The following is an 18089-nucleotide window of genomic DNA, read 5'->3' as shown; positions in this document are numbered from 1 at the left end:
TGCTTTTTGTTCCCTCACCCAGAACACATAGGAGCTAGGATGTGGGGAGTTGAGTGCATGCTAAGTCGCTTCAGTCGTATTTGACTCTTTGCAGCCCTATCAATTATAGCTCACCAGGCTCTTCTGTCCATGGGATTCTCCAGGCAAGAATACTGGAGTGGATTGCCATTCCCTCCTGCAGGGAATCTTCTCGATCCAGGGATCAAACCTGAGTCTCTTATGTCTTCTGTATTGGCAGGCAGGTTCTTTACCACTAATGCCACCTGGAAAGCCCTTCTTTTTTCTTCCCCACCCTTCCCAGGTTTGAGGAATATTTCTATTTTTGGATTTTGGTGATGGGGAAGGAACTGGTTCTCTGCTGCATTTGCTTTCAAAAATAATTTTTTAAATGACCTTACATTTGGACATTCCTTTTGAATTTAGAAAGCTGGAGGTCAGTGTATTTTTTTTCCTCACACTAAAAACTGATCTCTGTCCTGACCCTACCCAGATGGCAGCCTCCTGTCTTACAGCCCAAAGGGGAGATATGGTCAAAGGTTCAGGGAACAAAATACATGGACCAAAACCTCACAGAATCATCCCATCAAATAGCTCATGAATATTATGTTTTACTTGAGGAAATGGTTATGTTGTCATAAGTGAAAAAATAGGAAAAATGTAACTATGCCTTGATTAAAGCTTTATAAAATGAAAATGTCTACATAGAAAATAAGACAGGGATGAAGAACACTAAATTGCCAATCTAGATTACATTTAGAGCGGAGGGATTATAGGTGAGATTTTATTTTTTGTTTTCCAAAACGCTTGTGATTACTTTCATAAGTTGGAAAAAAATGAATCTACCAAAACTAAAAGAGAAATGTCTTTCATTGTTTGCAGGTACATTTCCTTGAACAGACCTTGAATAATGAAGAAATATCCTGCATTTATAGATAATGACCCTATTATCTTGTGGTAAGCCATTCTAGTGTTTTAATAACCTTCTTGGTCAGGAAGTCTTCCTTCTATCTGTCATAAATATAATCCTCTATATTACTATAATGTTTCTTATATCTCTGGCGAACATTTCAGTTTGTCATTTAGCCAATGTTATCATTGTGGTTAACCACAAAGGAAAAGTATCCTCATATATTATAAATAATAATATGCTAGCTAAACTATTAGTTGTTTATGAAAAGCATTGCAAGTTATATAAACCTCTGTCATAGTGTATCATAATATATTGGAGTAAATATAAGCAAGATAAAATAATTTGTCTTTATCTACCAGACTTCTTAGCATATGGGATACTTCCAATAGATGATAATTAAATAAATTCAATTTTATGATTTTAAAAGTCCTGATCATTTCATAAGAACATAAGTGATTTGAAATATCTTGATTTTTTAAAGTCTTTGGATTAAAATCCAGATCAAATCTTTTAGATATTTATTTGAAAAATTATCCTTGCTATAGTATGAGAAGTTTGCCTGGAGAGCCTCTAACTAACCCTTTCATACTTTATAAAGGTATTTATTGTTTGTTTGTTTTCTGGCTGTCCTGTGCAGTTTACAGGATCTTATTTCCCCAACCAGAAATCAAACTCAGGCCTTTGGCACAGAGCCCTAACCACTGGACTGCTAGGGAATTCCCTAAATGTAAATAATTCTATGACTTTATGATTCATTGGCCCACAAATGCCAATAAATTAAAATCTAGTTTTTTTATATTTGAATATTATTTTAAGAAACATTAATAAAACGGAACTGAAATATTTAGGCCAGACTTGTATTGTCAGTGGAGACAGAATTGAGTGCTTCCCTAGTCAAGTGGATTCAGAGAGCAGAGCCATGTGACTAGTCTAAACACTCCTTCAAGATGACAGAAGGTAGGGTATTTTTACACATAGTGAGGATACTTTCTTTAAATGGCTCTATGCTTCATACAGTCGTTTTCACACTCCATGTTGACTATGCACACGGCCTGAAATAAAATAGTATTGGAGTACAGCAGACAAGCTAGAGACAGCTCATTGGCAATACAGAGCTTTGTAAGCCTCAATTATAAAATCACAGAAATTTTCTGGAGAAAAGGGGAAAAGTAAAATCCACTAACTAACAAGGTATCCTTCAGCTGCTGGTACAGAATTTTGCATAGCTTCAGAAATGGCCAAAGGAGTCACAAATCACACAGAAGTGAATTTTGATGGTCTGTTTCAGTTTTAAGACAGGGTAATCAATCCCTAGTCTGGAGGTCCCTCCTTATCTCTGAGGAGATTGTGGGAAGTTTTAGGATTAACCAAGGAATCTTGTTCAGTTAAGATGAACGTGCTGTGCTTAGTTGTGTCCGACTCTTTGTGACCCCATGGACTGTAGCTTGGCAGGCTCCTCTGTCCATAGGCATTCTCAGGAAAGAATATTGGAGTGGGTTGCCATGTCCTCCTCCAGGTGATCTTCCTGACCCAGGAATCAAACTGGGGTCTCCCGCATTATAGGAGGATTTTTTACCAGCTGAGCTACCAGGGAAGCCCATAAGATGGCTGCTGCTGCTGCTGCTGCTAAGTCACGTCAGTCGTGTCTGACTCTGTGTGACCCCATAGACGGCAGCCCACCAGGCTCCCCCGTCCCTGGGATTCTCCAGGCAAGAACACTGGAGTGGGTTGCTATTTCCTTCTCCAATGTGTGAAAGTGAAAAGTGAAAGTGAAGTCGCTCAGTTGTGTCCGACCCTTAGCGACCCCACGGACTGCAGCCTACCAGGCTCCTCTGTCCATGGGATTTTCTAGGCAAGAGTACTGGAGTGGCTTGCCATTGCCTTCTCTGATAAGATGGCTGCTGCTGCTGCTGCTAAGTCACTTCAGTCGTGTCCGACTCTGTGTGACCCCATAGACGGAAGCCCACCAGGCTCCCCCGTCCCTGGGATTCTCCAGGCAAGAACACTGGAGTGGGTTGCCATTTCCTCCTCCAATGTGTGAAAGTGAAAAGTGAAAGTGAAGTCGCTCAGTCGTGTCCGACCTTTAGCGACCTCACGGACTGCAGCCTACCAGGCTCCTCCATCCATGGGATTTTCTAGGCAAGAGTACTGGAGTGGCTTGCCATTGATAAGATGGCTAGAGATCCCTTAATATCATGGACTCCAGCTGCGGAAACTTCAATGGCAGTGTTTCCCAAAGTGTGCCACCTGGAGTAGTGAAGTTAGTGCCATTTTCCCTGCCTGCCCTTCTGTGAATGTACACCCACAGTGTGCTCTGGACCCATGCCGTCCAATCTGGGCACACCAGACACAAACAGCTATTGAATATTCGCACCTGACTAATCCAAATAGAAATACGTTGTAAAATACACACCCAACCTTGCAAGCATAGCAGAAAAAATAAAATGTCTCACTAACAATTTTTTGTATGGACCACACGTCGAAAAGCTTGTACTCTATATAAACTGGGTTAAGTAAGACATGCAATTAACCTTAATTTTACCTGTTTCTTTTTACTTGTTTCATTTTTGATAACACGGGTGGCCTGGGTTTCTGGTGCTCATTGGATTTCAGCTGAATGGTGCTGTTCTAGACAGACAGCACCGGGAAGAGCTCCTGTCCGTCCCAGCACTCCGCTCCCACAGCATGCTGGGAATTACACCGGGACCGCTAAAGGAGGCCTGCCTCCAGAGAGGAGGAGGATTTACCTAATGGTCAACAGCAGGCTGCTGTGTTGGAAGCTCCCTGCTGGGTACTGCAGCTGAGTCTGGGGCTGAAGGCGGATGAGGTCAAGGGAGGAAATAACAGATATTTGCATTTTCGTTTTCCTGAAATTTCCTTATTAGGTTGTTTTATTTAAGTCGGGGAGGGGGGCGTGGAAGCGAGTGAAAATAATCTATTAGTACAGGTAGGTCTTTAGATATGTAAATATGCAATTGAAGTTTGTTTTATACATTCAACATGACTGCTTACTTAAGGTTCTTTGACTAAAACCATTAATATATATTTTAGTATATGACTTTCTGGGTTTTATTGTGAATCCTTAGTTTTTCTGTTTCATAGTAAATACAGGGCTCATTTATTCCATCGCATCAGGAGATGGCTATTCATTCAAGGGAAGGAGAGAAGCCAACTTCTCAGTCCCACACGGCTTCTTCTCTATCTACTTGCAGCAGTCATGCTGTCTATGTTGCTACTGACACTTGTTGACTTAAAAAAAAAGTACAATATAAGAATTGGGAGTTAAGTTTTAACTGGGGCAAAATGAGGACTGTAGGCCAGGAGATAGCACCTCAGATCGCTCTGAGAAAATGCTCCAAAGAAGCAGGGATGAAAAAGGTCAATATATATGTGATTTTGGGTGAAAAGAAAATGCATGAAATCAAGCACATATTTTTCCAGAAGGTTTCTACTTGTCTTTGAAGCCTTTGCTAATCATGAGGAAGAGTCATCACCATGAAGGATTTTAGTGCTTTTCTAGATATGGGGAGATACAAGAATTGGGCTCATAAAATTGACTCCTGAAAATATATAATCATCTGAAGACCTCCCTCCTTTGCAATGAGCACAGAGTGCCTGATTTCTGCTCTCCACCCTGAACTCCTTGCAGGGGGTATCGAAGGTCAGCATTTGCAGCAGCACATGACTTAATCCTTATAGAGGTAGATGGCATGTGCCCATGGTAAATGCCAATTTGTAGTTGACACTCTTAATCAAAGAGTTTGCAGTTCAGAAGTCAGGGGGAGAAGCTTAGCTGTCCTTTTAAATGTTTCTATTAGCCCCTGAAGAATAGATTTGCATTTGCATTATTATGGAAGGTTGTTCAAGAACGTTCTGTTTAGGATATATGAGTTCTACTAAAGGAATTATTATTATTTTTTTTGCTGTTAAAGTTAACAATGTAGGATATTATAAAGAGCAGAAAAACAGTCTGAGGATGAAGGCAATTTTGCAAATAGACTTGAGCCTGTTAACAATCTTCCTCTACGAAAAGAAATTTATGTATTTATTCATTTATTTAGCAATTTGATAATAGTGTCCCAGGTAGGTGCAAGTCACCTATAGTAGTACCTACAGTAGGTGCTAGTTTCATGAAATCTTGCAGACAATAAGAAGATATCTCTTCCAATAAGAGGACAATTTCTAGTGAAGATCTGAAAACTTCAAGATGGAGAAACTTAAAGTTAGCAAATAGGGGAAGAAATTCTTTAAAAAGAGAAAGATGTTAATTTTTACCTCTTGAAAAAGACCAAGAGGGTTGCCATCATTTCTAGCAGACTGCCTAACAAAAATGTGTCTGGCAGGCCACATTTTCTAATGGGCTTTGTTCCCACTATTGTTTAGAAGCCAAGAATTAAGTTGAACTAAAGAAGTCTAGCTTGTTTTTGATCATCATATTGTGTTATCAATGTTATGAAATAACATGCAATGTTAGAAAAACAAGAACAGGAAAAGGTTCTTTATAACCTTTTAATTTCTTTTGTATTTAAATTATTCCTCAGGGAAAAGAGAAGAGAAAAGGCAAAAATATTTCTTCCATTTTATAAAAACATGTAGTATCCAATCTCCTTAATTTGGAATAAAATTGGCTGAGCACCTCTGGGTGGGAACTGTTGGGAGATGATGTGGAACATGCCTTGATCTCAATTTCTATTGCTACCAGCTGCAGCTATTAATGAATCCATACCACTAGGATATAAAACATATCATAGTTCTTAAACCAAATGTCATCGGTATTGAGCCCTTATTTGCTCACGACAGGCTTCCCTGGTAGCTCGGACAGTAAAGAATCTGCCTGCAATGAAGGAGACCCAGGTTTGATTCCCCAGTCAGGAAAATTCCCTGGAGGAGAGTATGCCAACTCATTCCAGTATTCTTGCCTGGAGAATCCCATGGACAGAGGAGCCTGGTGGGCTACAGTCCCTGGGGTCACAAAGAGTCGGACAAAACTGAGCAGCTAACACTTCCACTTCTTCCTGTTCACTAGACAGGAAATAAAATCTCAGTTATTATTCAATCCCTTTTACTCCCCTCCATGGAATCATACAAGAATCATAGGCCTACATTGTTCCAGGAGCTTTGGGAAGAGGCCCATACTTAATCCTTGGATGGATGTTGACTTCACATCTATTGTTTCTTCTGTAGAAGCTGGTCTTTGGTACTTTGGTGGGCAAGACTGTGGCGAATGAAGTAGACCCTTGCTTAGTTTCCTAAGTTTACTTGGAGGAGCTACCAATGTCCACCCTGAGTGCAGTGCATGAATGAGGCCCACAGCTGCCATTCCTAGAACCAGATCGTACTTTGAGTCTAGGGACAGGCCCTGTCTTGGCTTGGGTTCTCCCAAAGCAGAGCTGTGATAAGCGCTCTTATTTAGGCAGTATACTTAGAGTGATAGGGCTTCCCTGGTGGTTCAGTGGTAAAGAATTCACCTGCCAATACAGGAGATGCAGGTTCGATCCCTGGGTTGGGAAGATCCCCTGGAGAAGGAAATGGCAACCCACTCCAATATCATTCCCTGGGAAACCCCATGGCCAGAGGAGCATGGTGGGGTATAGTTCACAGGGCTGCAAAAGTGTCAGACGCAATTTTGCAACTAAACATCAACAGCAACAACACTTAAGAATGACCATAGGAAACAGGAATAAGGTAGTGGGGAGAGTGAAGCAGAGAAACTGGAAAAGCCATGTGAAGGTGTGTTTTGGAGATCAATGCTTTGGGCAACAGGGCTTTGATTTGGCTAAAACCTTCAGTGCAGCATGCTAAGAGACTTCCAGAATTGTCTGTTCAAAACTGTCTGTACTACAGTTGGAAAAATTCATATATACATCAGTTATTGTCTCCCATTTGTCGAGGGTTGCTGTGTTAGTTTGCCTGGACTGCCATAACATTCCCAGACTGGGCAGCTTAAACAATAGAAATTTATTTTCTCAGAATTTGGCAGGCTGGCAGGTCTGGATTCTCCTGAGGTCCCTCTCCTTGGCTTGATCATGACCACCTGCTAGCTGTGTCCTCACCTGGCCTTATCTCTCTGAGTCTCTTTTCCTGGTGTCCCTTCCCCTTCTTACAGGGACATTAGTCTATATAAGGTCCACCCTTATGACCTCTTTGACCTATATTACCCCCTGAAAGGCCCTAACTCCAAATACAGTACGTTCACATTGGAGATTAGGGCCTAAAACTATGAATTTGGCAGAGGTCAGGGTTGGGGTAGGATGACACAATTCACTCCATAATGGTTACCCTTGGCAGAGCTAACTTGTTGACCAGGGTAGAGAATAAATGCAGTAGTGTAAAGTTACTGGAAATTCAGACTTGGATGAATTCAGAAGTGAGGGGCAAAGAATGTTGTTTTTGTTCTGTCGCTAAGTCATGTCTGACTCTTTGAGACCCCATGAACTGCAGCATGCCAGGTTTCCCTGTCCTTCACTATCTCTTGGAGTTTGCTCCACTATTTTATGGAGGGGAAAGAATACAGAGTTGGGATTTCAGATGCTTGGACTGTCACCTTTTTCCTTCTCAAGTCAAAACTAGATCTTCCCTCACTATCTAAAATGAACCAGGTTAATCCTTTTCAATGGACTAGAAACAAAGCCAATCTTTACTTTCCTCCTGGGTGAGGAAAGTATTTTATTTTTAATTTTCTGGCCATGCTACACAACATGTGGGATCTTAGTTCCCCAACCAGGGATCAAAGTTGTGTCCCTTGCATCAGAAGTACGTGGTCTCAACCACTGGACTGCCAGGGAAGTCCTGGAGGCTATGCTTTTTAAGACAATATGCTGGGTCTTTCTTTCCTGGGATGGGTGTCTTAGGCTGAGGTGTGTGCTCATCAGAACTAAGACAAGGATTTCAATGCAAATGATTTATTTGGGACGCAATCAAAGAAAAGAAAGAAGTGAATAAAGTGCCTATTAGTGAGCAGATTATCACTGAGGGCAACTGGCCCTCCATTCACTAGAATATGCCTCAGAGCTGTCCTAGCCAAAGGCAAGGAAACCAGGGTATTTATCCTCCAGTCCTCACCCGTCATTGGTTGGTGGCAGTTCCCTGGTGATGTTAACTCTTCTCGCATTTCTGGACTATTTTGTATAAGAGAAAGCTGTCAGGCACAAGGTGCCTAAGGAAGACCTTGTGTATTTAAGGAATATGAGGGACACTGACAGCTACTATGTTAGGGTGAGGCAGGGAAGGATGTCTGGAAGAGGGATGAACTAAATAACAGTATGAGCAGAACTGCACCATCGGAAGATTTCATTTTTTAAAAAAAATCAATAAATATGCTGTGATATTAGCAGTAGCTATTTGCATTTGCTTTATTATAGTTATTCAAAACATATTCTACCATTCAGACTTTGCTGTTGTTATCCAGTTGCTAAGTCATGTTTGACCCTTTGTGACCCCATGAACTGCAGCACGCCAGGGTACCTTGTCCTTCACCATCTCCCCACGTTTGCTCAAATTCATATCCATTGAGTCAGGGATGCTATCTAACCATATAATCTAATTCAGACTTTATATTACTATTAATCGCCCGTCTTTGTTAGGTTTTTTAAGTTTTTTAAAATTTAAATTTATTTATTTTTGGCTGCGCTGGGTCTTTGTTGCTTCGAGGGTTTTTTTCTAGTTGTAAGCAGGGGCTACTCTCTCCTTGTTTCTTGTGGAACACGGGCTCTAGGTCACGCAGGCTTCAGTAGTTGTGGCACGTGGGCTTGGTATTTGTGGCTCCCAGACTCCAGAGCACAGGCTTAGTTGCTCTTTGGCATGTGGGATCTTCCCAGATCAGGGATTGAATTCATGTCTCCTGCATTGGCAGGTGGATTCTTTACCCCTGAGCCAGGAGGGAAGCCCTAAATCAGTGTAGTTTTAATATTTTTTCTTCTTCATGATTGTTTCATTTTGCAGGCACAAAGTAATACTGTATTGTTGTTTAGTTGCTCAGCTTTGAATTACACTGATTCCCGTTTTTATTTTTATTATTGAATGACACTGATTTCTTCTTTTATCTTTAGTGTTTCTTCTATTTGAATTTGTATAGCTTTTCTTCCTTTTCTAGGTTCTTGACAGTGGGAGCTTAGATTTTGATTTGGGACTTTTCTTCTTTTCTAATGTAGGCATTTACTGCTATAAAATTTTCTTTTGACACTGTTTAGCTGTTTGCACAAATATTGATATGTTGTATTTTTGTTTTCATTCCATTCAGAATATTTTTTTGTGTGTTTCCTTAATACTTTGATTCATGGATTATTTACAAGTAAGTTGTTATTTTCCAAGTGTTGGGGAGTTTTCCTGGAAATCTTTGTTATTGATTTCTGGTTTGCTTTCATTGTGACGTGAGCACACATGCTGTATGATTTCAATTATTTAAAATTTGCTGTAGTTTGTCTTATCCCCCAGGATATGATTACTTCAGTATGTGCTTTAAGAACACTTGAGGACTATTTTAAAAATTCTATTTCAGTTTAAATACAGTGTTTTTGTGTATATCTCTTTCTATAGCTTTTTAAGTGGTTGCTGTAGGTTTTATTGATACATTACATATACATAACTCCTCCTGGTGTCATCATTTTATCAGTTTGAGGGAAACAAAGAAACTTTAACTCCTTTTGCATATCTTTACTCTCCAGGTGGCGCTAGTGGTAAAGAACCAGCCTGCCAATGCACGAGGCGTAAGACTCCAGTTCGATCCCTGGATTGGGAAGATCCCCTGGAGGAGGGCATGGCAACCCACTCAAATATTCTTACCTGGAGAATCCCCATGAACAGAGGAGCCTGGTGGGCTACAGTCCATAGAGTTGCAAAGAATTCGACATGACTGAAACGACTTAGCAAGCGTGTACTCTCCCCCATTTATAATTGCCTTAATAGTGACTTCTGTTGAAAATCTCGTTTAAAAGGGTTTAAGGGCTTCCCTGGTGGCAGAGTAGATAAAAATCTGCCTGCCAATACAAGGGAAATGGGTTCAATCCATGGTCCAGGAAGATTCCACATGCCGCGGAGCAACTAAACCTGTGTGCCACAACTACTGAGCCCACACAACTACTGAAGCCCACCTGCCTAGAGCCTGTGCTCCACAACAAGAAAAGCCACTGCAATGAGAAGCCCATGCACCACGATAAAGAGTAGCTCCAACTTGCCACAATTAGAGAAAACCTGTGTAAAAGCAACGAAGATCCAGTGCAACCAGAAATAAATGAATAATAATAACAATTAAAGGGTTTTATACTTTACTCAATCCATTTTTAGATGACTGATATTTCTACCAGAATGTAAGTGCTAGCATAACAGGGAGTTTTCTTGGGACTGTTCACCAGTGTTAGCTTTCTGCTAATGCAGTGATGGTTGCATTTTCATAACTGCCACCATTGAAAGCTCAGTGGTAAATAATCTGTCTGCAACGCAGGAGATGCAGGTTCGATCCCTGGGTCAGGAAGATCCCCTGGAGAAGGAAATGGCAACTCCAGTATTCTTGAATGGAAAATCCCACAGACAGAGAAGCCTGGTGGGCCACAGTCCATGGGGTTGCAAAAGAGTCGGACGTGACTTAGCGACTAAACAACATCAACAGCCATTGAAAAGGAAGTGGTTTCAAAAAGTTGTGGGGCTAGATCATTCTAGATAGAAGAAAGAGTAAGTAAAAGTCATCAGGCCAGAATATACTTTGAGTCCTACTAACAATACTGACATGACTGAGTGACTTCACTTTCACTTTTTACTTTCTTGCATTGGAGAAGGAAATGGCAACCCACTCCAGTGTTCTTGCCTGGAGAATCCCAGGGACAGGGGATCCTGGTGGGCTGCCGTCTATGGGGTTGCACAGGGACACGACTGAAGCGACTCAGCAGCAGCAGCAACAATACTGAGTATAACATTCTATGTGACATAGCTCATTTCATCTCAATCCTCATAACTATAAATTTGTTGATATAGTATGACTCATTTGAAACACTATTTAGATCCTAATCCAAAACAAAAATTGGCCAAACCCACATGGTTTCGCTCAATATGTTCCTCTTCTTACCTTTTTATGTCTTTTCTTCTGAGCATAATCTGGTTTTACTTCTGGGCCTTTTTTTCTGACTCTGTAATTTAATATGTTTTTACTTACTGTTAAATCAACATTGAAAATTTATAGAAGGAATTTTTAAAAAAACCCATGATCCATGATTCAAACATATTTTCCCTGGCAGCTTTGAATGGTTAAAGCTGCAAACTCTAGAGTCATAAAGCTTTATATTCATATCTTCATCATTCTGTGTGACTTCAGGCAAATTATACTTAGGGCCTCTGCATTAGTCCTCTCATCTGTAAAATGAAAAGAAGAACTGTATGCAGTTTTTTGTTAAAGCTATTGTACCTCACACAGTTGTTGTGAGAATTAGGTGAATTGATATAATACATTTAATGCACTTAAAACAGTCTGGCACACAAGAACCCCCCCTCAATAACTGTTCATAATTCTTATTATCAACCCAACAATTTTCTTCCCACATAATTTTCATTTAGTTGCAATCATAGGATATGTATGGAGTAGGGAATGGAAAACCAATTCAATATTCTTACCTGGGAAATTCCATGGACAGAGGAGCCTGGCAGACTATAGTCCGTGGGGTTGCAGAGTCAGACATGACTGAGCATGTGAGCATGTGTGCACACGCACATGTGCATGCACACACACATAGGATATGTAAAGGATGGTGTTACACTTTTTAAATTTAATTTTCATAAGGTTTCCTCCACACTTATTTAATTAACTTCCTATTTTTAATGATAGCCTGATATGCCATACTATTGATTTATTTTGTTTAAAAATTTCCCTGTCACTAGGCATTTATTTTATTATTATGAGTGATGATCTTATAAATTTATTATTATGAGTGATGAATTTATTATTATGAGTGATGATCAATAAATTGTGGAAAAATCTGAAAGAGATGGGAATACCAGACCACCTGAACTTCCTCTTGAGAAACCTGTATGCAGGTCAGGAAGCAACAGTTAGAACTGGACATGGAACAACAGACTGGTTCCAAATAGGAAAAGGAGTATGTCAAGGCTGTATATTGTCACCCTGCTTATTTAACTTATATGCAGAATACATCATGAGGAATGTTGGGCTGGAAGAAGCACAAGATGGAATCAAGATTGCCGGGAGAAATATCAATAACCTCAGATATGCAGATGACACCACCCTTATGGCAGAAAGCGAAGAACTAAAGAGCCTCTTAATGAAAGTGAAAGAGGAGAGTGAAAAAGTTGGCTTGAAGCTCAACGTTCAGAAAACTAAGATCATGGCATCCAGTCCCATCACTTCACCGCAAATAGATGGGGAAACAGTGGAAACAATGGCTGACTTTATTTTGGGGGGCTCCAAAATCACTGCAGATGGTGATTGCAGCCATGAAATTAAAAGACACTTACTCCTTGGAAGGAAAGTTATGACCAACTTAGATAGTATATTAAAAAGCAGAGACATTACTTTGTTAACAAAGGTCCATCTAGTCAAGGCTATGGTTTTTCCAGTGGTCACGTATGGACGTGAGAGTTGGACTACAAAGAAAGCTGATTGCCGGAGAATTGATGCTTTTGAACTGTGGTGTTGGAGATGACTCTTGAGAGTCCCTTGGACTGCAAGGAGATCCAACCAGTCCATCCTAAAGGAGATTAGTCCTGAGTGTTCATTGGAAACACTGATGTAGAAGCTGAAACTCCAGTGCTTTGGCCACCTGATCCGAAGAGCCAACTCATTGGATAAGACCCTGATGCTGGGAAAGAGTGAGGGCAGGAGGAGAAGGGGATGACAGAGGATGAGATGGTTGGATGGCATCACCTACTCAATGGACATGAGTTTGGGTAAACTCTGGGAGTTGGTGATGGGGGAGGCCTGGCGTGCTGCGGTTCATGGGGCCACAAGAGTTGGACATGACTGAGCGACTGAACTGAACTGAACTGATGATCTTATACACATGCTTTGTACGTGATGCTTTTTCCTGATTTCGAATGATTTATTTCCCAGCTGTCCCCAGGAGCATAATTTTTGATTTTGTGTCCAATATAAAACTCTTTCCTCCCATGTATTTAGTTCCAAAGAAGCAACCATTGTAGTTTTTACATGTACTTTTAGTATATGATGGAAAGAGAGGCAGACATATCATATCACCACAACTAAGTGATGTTCTTGTAGGAACAGACTTTATACAAGACTGATAAGGTCTACATTATCAGCATCATTGTTGTTATCATTCATTTATTCCACAAACATTTACTATTCACCTTGGATGGGCCTGGACAATGGTTACGAAGAAAGCTACAAAAGGAAGCCAGAGACGTACAAAAAAGAGTGGGAGAAGCTTCAAATGCTAAACACCACTTTATTTACAAACTTTCCTTGTTGATTCTGCATATCTTCTCAGGCATCATGTGCAATCTATCTGTAAGTGAAAAAGAGGCATTTTCTTTTCTCAAGGAACTAAAATTACGTCAACCTGATATTTCTCACCTAAACATGTGAAGTTTATGAAGCCATGTGGATATATGGTAAGAAGGGAGTCCCTGTCTCAAAGAAGTCATTCAGTTCAGTTCAGTCGCTCAGTCGTGTCCGACTCTTTGCAACCCCATGAATCACAGCACGCCAGGCCTCCCTGTCCACCACTAATTCCTGGAGTTCACTCAGACTCACGTCCATCGAGTCGGTGATGCCACCCAGCCATCTCATTTTCTTTCGTCCCCTTCTCCTCCTGCCCCCAATCCCTCCCAGCATCAGAGTCTTTTCCAGTGAGTTAGCTCTTCGCATGATAGATTGCCTTTTTTCCCCTTTGTGTATTTCAACTTTATTAAAATAAAGAGGGCAGTAAGAATGTTTGAATCTTCTCCTTGGAGGAAGAGGAAGAAATCTTTTCAGGTCCAACACCAGATTCCTTCTTTTGAAGAGGCCCAACCTAAAAGTTTGAGTTACATAAGCCTAACTATTTTCTTTTCTTTAATTTTTTTTTAAATTGGAGTATAGTTGATTTACAGTGTTGTGTTAGTTTCAGGTATACAGAAGAATGAATCAGTTATACATATACATATATCCACTCTCTTTTAGATTCTTTTTTCCATATATGCCATTGCAGAGTTACATATATTAATAAAAGAATGAAATTAGAACACTCCCTAACACCATACACAAAGAGAAACTCAAAATGAATTAAAAACCTAAATCTAAGGCTGGATACTATAACACTGTTAGAGGAAAACATAGGCAGAACACTCTGACATAAACTGCAGCTAGATCTTTAATTTTTTTTTTTTTTTAATTTTGTATTGGGGTATAGCTGGTTAAAAACTAATGTGATAGTTGCAGGTGAGCAGCGAAGGGATTCAGCTATACATAACATGTATGCTGTTTTCTATTAAAGCTACTGCCCATTTCACATAAGAAATAGTACAGGTTAAATTTTTTAAGTCTACCACATCCTGAGTTCAGTTTTACACCTTTTCATTAATGTAGCTGAAGCTCTCTTTCTGACACTCTTAAAAACACTGCTGAAAAACAATGCCAGTACTCTCTACTGGCTTTGGGGATGATATACAAGTGTTAATCACCTACTTATGCTGCTTGAGTGGTAATATAAAGAATGCTTTCTTTACGAAATGGTATAATGTTATAGAAACTAATTATCACCAATAAAGAGTTATATTTACCTAGATGTTTTGTTTACAGATCAGTCTCTGGTTTTCTTGAGAACTGAGAGTGACAATACAGACCTTCTCTTCTAAGAAGGGAAGCAGTTTATGAAGGTGTTATGTGAGGATTGGGATTTGCTTCCCTTTCCATCAAACTTCATAAACTTTAAGAGCCTCACTTCCACCAAGTCAAGAATAGGAGTCACAAGACTTGCCTCTCTAGCCCAGGCAAAGAGAGCTAAAAGTCAGTTCTTTTAATCACAAGCATCTGTTAAACTCTTAAGATAGTGACTTTTACCTTTTTTGGATCAATTTGATGAAAATTATTCTAAGTTCTCTCCCTTATACATATATATGTGAGCATTTTTCTTGGGAGAAAGCCAACTTTATTACCATAATTACATAACTATAATTTGCGCACACACAAACATTTTGCATACTTTCAGAAGATTCCTGACCTCTGCTCCCTCAAAGAACACCTACCCTGGGGGAAATTCTTTAACCAGTCAACAGAAGGCAGAAAAGACAGGCTGCGAAGAGGCAAGATTACCAAAGAGAAATTTTACTAGATTCATTATGAGACATCGTACTCAAGGCCCTCATCTGAGTAAAAGAGGTTCTGGAATCAGAAATTGAAAGTGAAGTCGCTCAGTCGTGTCCGACTCTTTGCGACCCCGTGGACTGCAGCCTACCAGTCTTCTCTGTATGGGATTCTCCAGGCAAGAATACTGAAGTGGGTTACCATTTCCTTCGCCAGAGTATCTTCCCGACCCAGGAATCGAACCCGGGTCTCCCGCATTGGGGGCAGACGGTTTAACCTCTGAGCCACCAGGAAAGCATCAGAAATCCTTAGTTAAAATCTATGCCATCTTCCCATCGCCCCTCCCTCTTAGGGAAATCATTAGTCATTAGATTTTTTTTTTCTTCGGTAAAATGGAATCTTGTCAGACTTCTCAGGGTTACTGTCTGATCAAGAGAGATAATATATAGGAAGGCAGGCTTTTGGTTTCCAACAAGCATGAGGTAGAATGAAGATTAATGAACGTGACTTTCCCTTTGCTTCATCTTCAGGCTGACTACCTGGCCGATCATTCAGCTCCCAGCTCCACTGTCACCTCTGCCAAGAAGCCTCGGGGACAACTAGATCTGTGGTCTTCCCCCTCCCCACACTCTCAAGTCCATCACCCTACTGTATTTTAGTCAGGACGCTTCTTGCACTTGCAATGGCTTCATTTTTCAGTTGCTTATTGATGACTGACTGTCCCTTTCGCCCCATTATACTAAAAGCTTCTGGAGGGCAGAGTCCTTGTATTTTTCTGGCCTCTGACAGCTCATGAGAAATGGTGGACACACAAATTTGGTAAGCCAGGAGAGCTGTGGTTTAGCGCTCAAAATCAGGAGGCAGACTACAGGGATTTGAAATCCAGTCTTTCAATTTGTTGTTGGATGACATTAGGTAGGTTTTTTAAGTTCTCTGTGCCTTTCATCCTACATAAAATGGTGGACTTTTTTTTTTAACTTACTTTATACTGGAGTATAGTCGATTAACAAGGTTATGATAGTTCCATGGGGTCGCAGAGAGTCAGAAAGGGCTGAGCCACACACACGGGGTCGCAGAGTCAGAAAGGGCTGAGCCACTGAGCGAGCGCGCGCGCACACACACACACACACACACCACGTGACCTGTAAGTGTATCCGATGCGCTCTGCTGCTTCAGGTTGGACAGAAAAAGACTTATTCTTTTGGTAAAACTGGCTGCTTCGCTCCACCTCACTGCGTTACCACCTGGCTCGCCACCATTTAGCGGAAGGGGAGGTGCGGTCCCTAGTTCCGATAGAGTCCCAGGTCACCCACAGGTGGCACTGCTCGGGGCTCTCCCGGGCCAGGGGTGTCCGTGTCCTCGCGGGGCGGTTGTGGGGGGCAGGAAGGAGGAGGTTCCTGCGTCCAGGAAACACCAGGGACGTTCCCGCGACTTCCCCGAAACTCTCGCTGGGTCCCGGGAGTCGGAACGCGTAAGCGACCCACTCCCACCTCCAGTCTCAGGACCGCAGCAGAACAGTGGGCCGGCCTCCGGGAGCTGGAGGCGGAGCCCTCGCGGGCCGGGCGGTCGCCGGGCCGGCCGGGGCGGGGCGAGCGGAGGGGTGGGCGGGACGAGCGGGGGGGTGGGCGGGGCCCCAGGCGCAGGACTCCGCGGCTTCGGCGGACCTCAGCGTCCCGGGCTCCGCGAGGCCGGCGCGCTCCAGCCAGGTAAGGGCGCTGCGGGCCCGCGGGGGCGGCCCCGGGCCTGCGCCACTCGGGGCGGGGAAGGGTGGGTGGGGATGTGTGCGGCGAGAGGAGGGTTCCACCAGCCCAGAGGCTGACTCTCGTGGAACCAGGAAGGATTTTCTCTACCCCGCGCGGCCGTGAGCCGGAGCGCGCCGCCCCAGGTGAGGATCCCTGTCCCCTGCGGGCTCCGGAGGGACAGGTGCGCGTCCCGGCGTAGCCGCACCTTCCGGCGGCCGCGGTCTCTCCGTCCCCCGGGCTCCGGCTCTGGCTTCTCCCGGGGAGGACCCTCCCCTTATCCTTTAGAGTCTTGGGACCGAGGCCGCCCTGCAGCAAATTCAGCGTTGGGTTCACTTCCCAGCCGCGCCGCGGACTTCATTCCTCCTCTCTTCTTGGGCAGCAGCGAAGTCTTGATGCGAGAGTTGGCAGAATCGACAGACTTTCCACGGTTTCTTGTGTCTGAGTGCTTCTCCCCACCAGCCTCACATTTTTAAATCTGGGAAACTTTGAATCTTGATAGCAGGGAGTCGGTGAATACATGTGTTGGGACAACTAGGGCCTTGACTCGGAGGTGTGCGCTTTCCTTCGGATCCTAAATTTCCTTTTGGTTTGATTTTGTTTTTTTTCCTCCATGGAAGAAGAACAAGTTCCTGTGTATCAGATTCGGAAACAGTCTCATCTGTTGCCATTCTTTGGAAACTGGAAGACTTGATTAGAAGGGTAGGTCTCAGTGTTAAGTTAGAACAACAGGATGACTGGTGGCTAAGTGGGTTTGAAGCTTATCCAAAATAGTTAAGTGTTCTGAGCATATACCTTGTGTTTTTCCAGTGAATGCCCATTTTTTTCCTCTTAGGAAATTCTGAGAATTCACTTTTTTTCTAGATAATTCTTCCCTAAAGAGCTAGAAAGGCGGAAACACTCCAACAAACCAGTAGGTTTCCCAAGTAAGTTTAGGATTTAACAGGTTGGTTTGTGATACTGGTAGCTTAGTTATTGAGAATCGCGTGAAGTGTCATGATTTATATGGAGAATAGAAAATGTGTTTAACAGTCTTCTTAAGTATTTTTTTTTTGGTTTAGGTACATTTTCATTGTTTAGGGAAAAGCCATACTTTCCCAATACTGCAGTTAATCTGATCAGTATATTATTTTGTCAGTTTTACATGCTTACTGCATTTATGTTAATGATCTTGATTCTTCCCAGAGGGTGTGTA

The 18089-nt window shown here is 42.1% G+C and overlaps 1 protein-coding gene and 1 long non-coding RNA gene across 6 annotated transcripts in view; both read left to right on the top strand.

Moving 5' to 3' along the window:
• The window catches only part of LOC129561516 (uncharacterized), a 51019-nt gene extending 40838 nt beyond the window's left edge, over positions 1-10181 (top strand). The window contains exons 3-4 of the long non-coding RNA XR_016037450.1: positions 880-954; positions 9574-10181. This is a non-coding gene — a long non-coding RNA (uncharacterized LOC129561516). The remainder of the gene's footprint in view (positions 1-879; positions 955-9573) is intronic.
• Positions 10182-16797: 6616 nt separating this feature from the next.
• Positions 16798-18089, top strand: part of TEC (tec protein tyrosine kinase) — a 146813-nt gene continuing 145521 nt past the window's right edge. Inside the window, exon 1 of one of the 5 annotated variants that reach the window (XM_088836326.1) lies at positions 16798-16861. The gene's annotated coding sequence lies outside the window, so the exon portion shown is untranslated. Of the gene's footprint in view, positions 16862-17003; positions 17041-17447; positions 17597-18089 lie in introns of those variants that run through there. The other 4 variants (XM_055434686.2, XM_055434682.2, XM_055434683.2 and 1 more) reach the window with 4 other exon arrangements.

Source organism: Moschus berezovskii, chromosome 5 (assembly GCF_049115385.1).
Source record: "Moschus berezovskii isolate FMDL1 chromosome 5, NW_MosBer_1.0, whole genome shotgun sequence".
Taxonomy (NCBI): domain Eukaryota; kingdom Metazoa; phylum Chordata; class Mammalia; order Artiodactyla; family Moschidae; genus Moschus; species Moschus berezovskii.
This window is presented reverse-complemented; position numbering and strand designations above follow the sequence as displayed.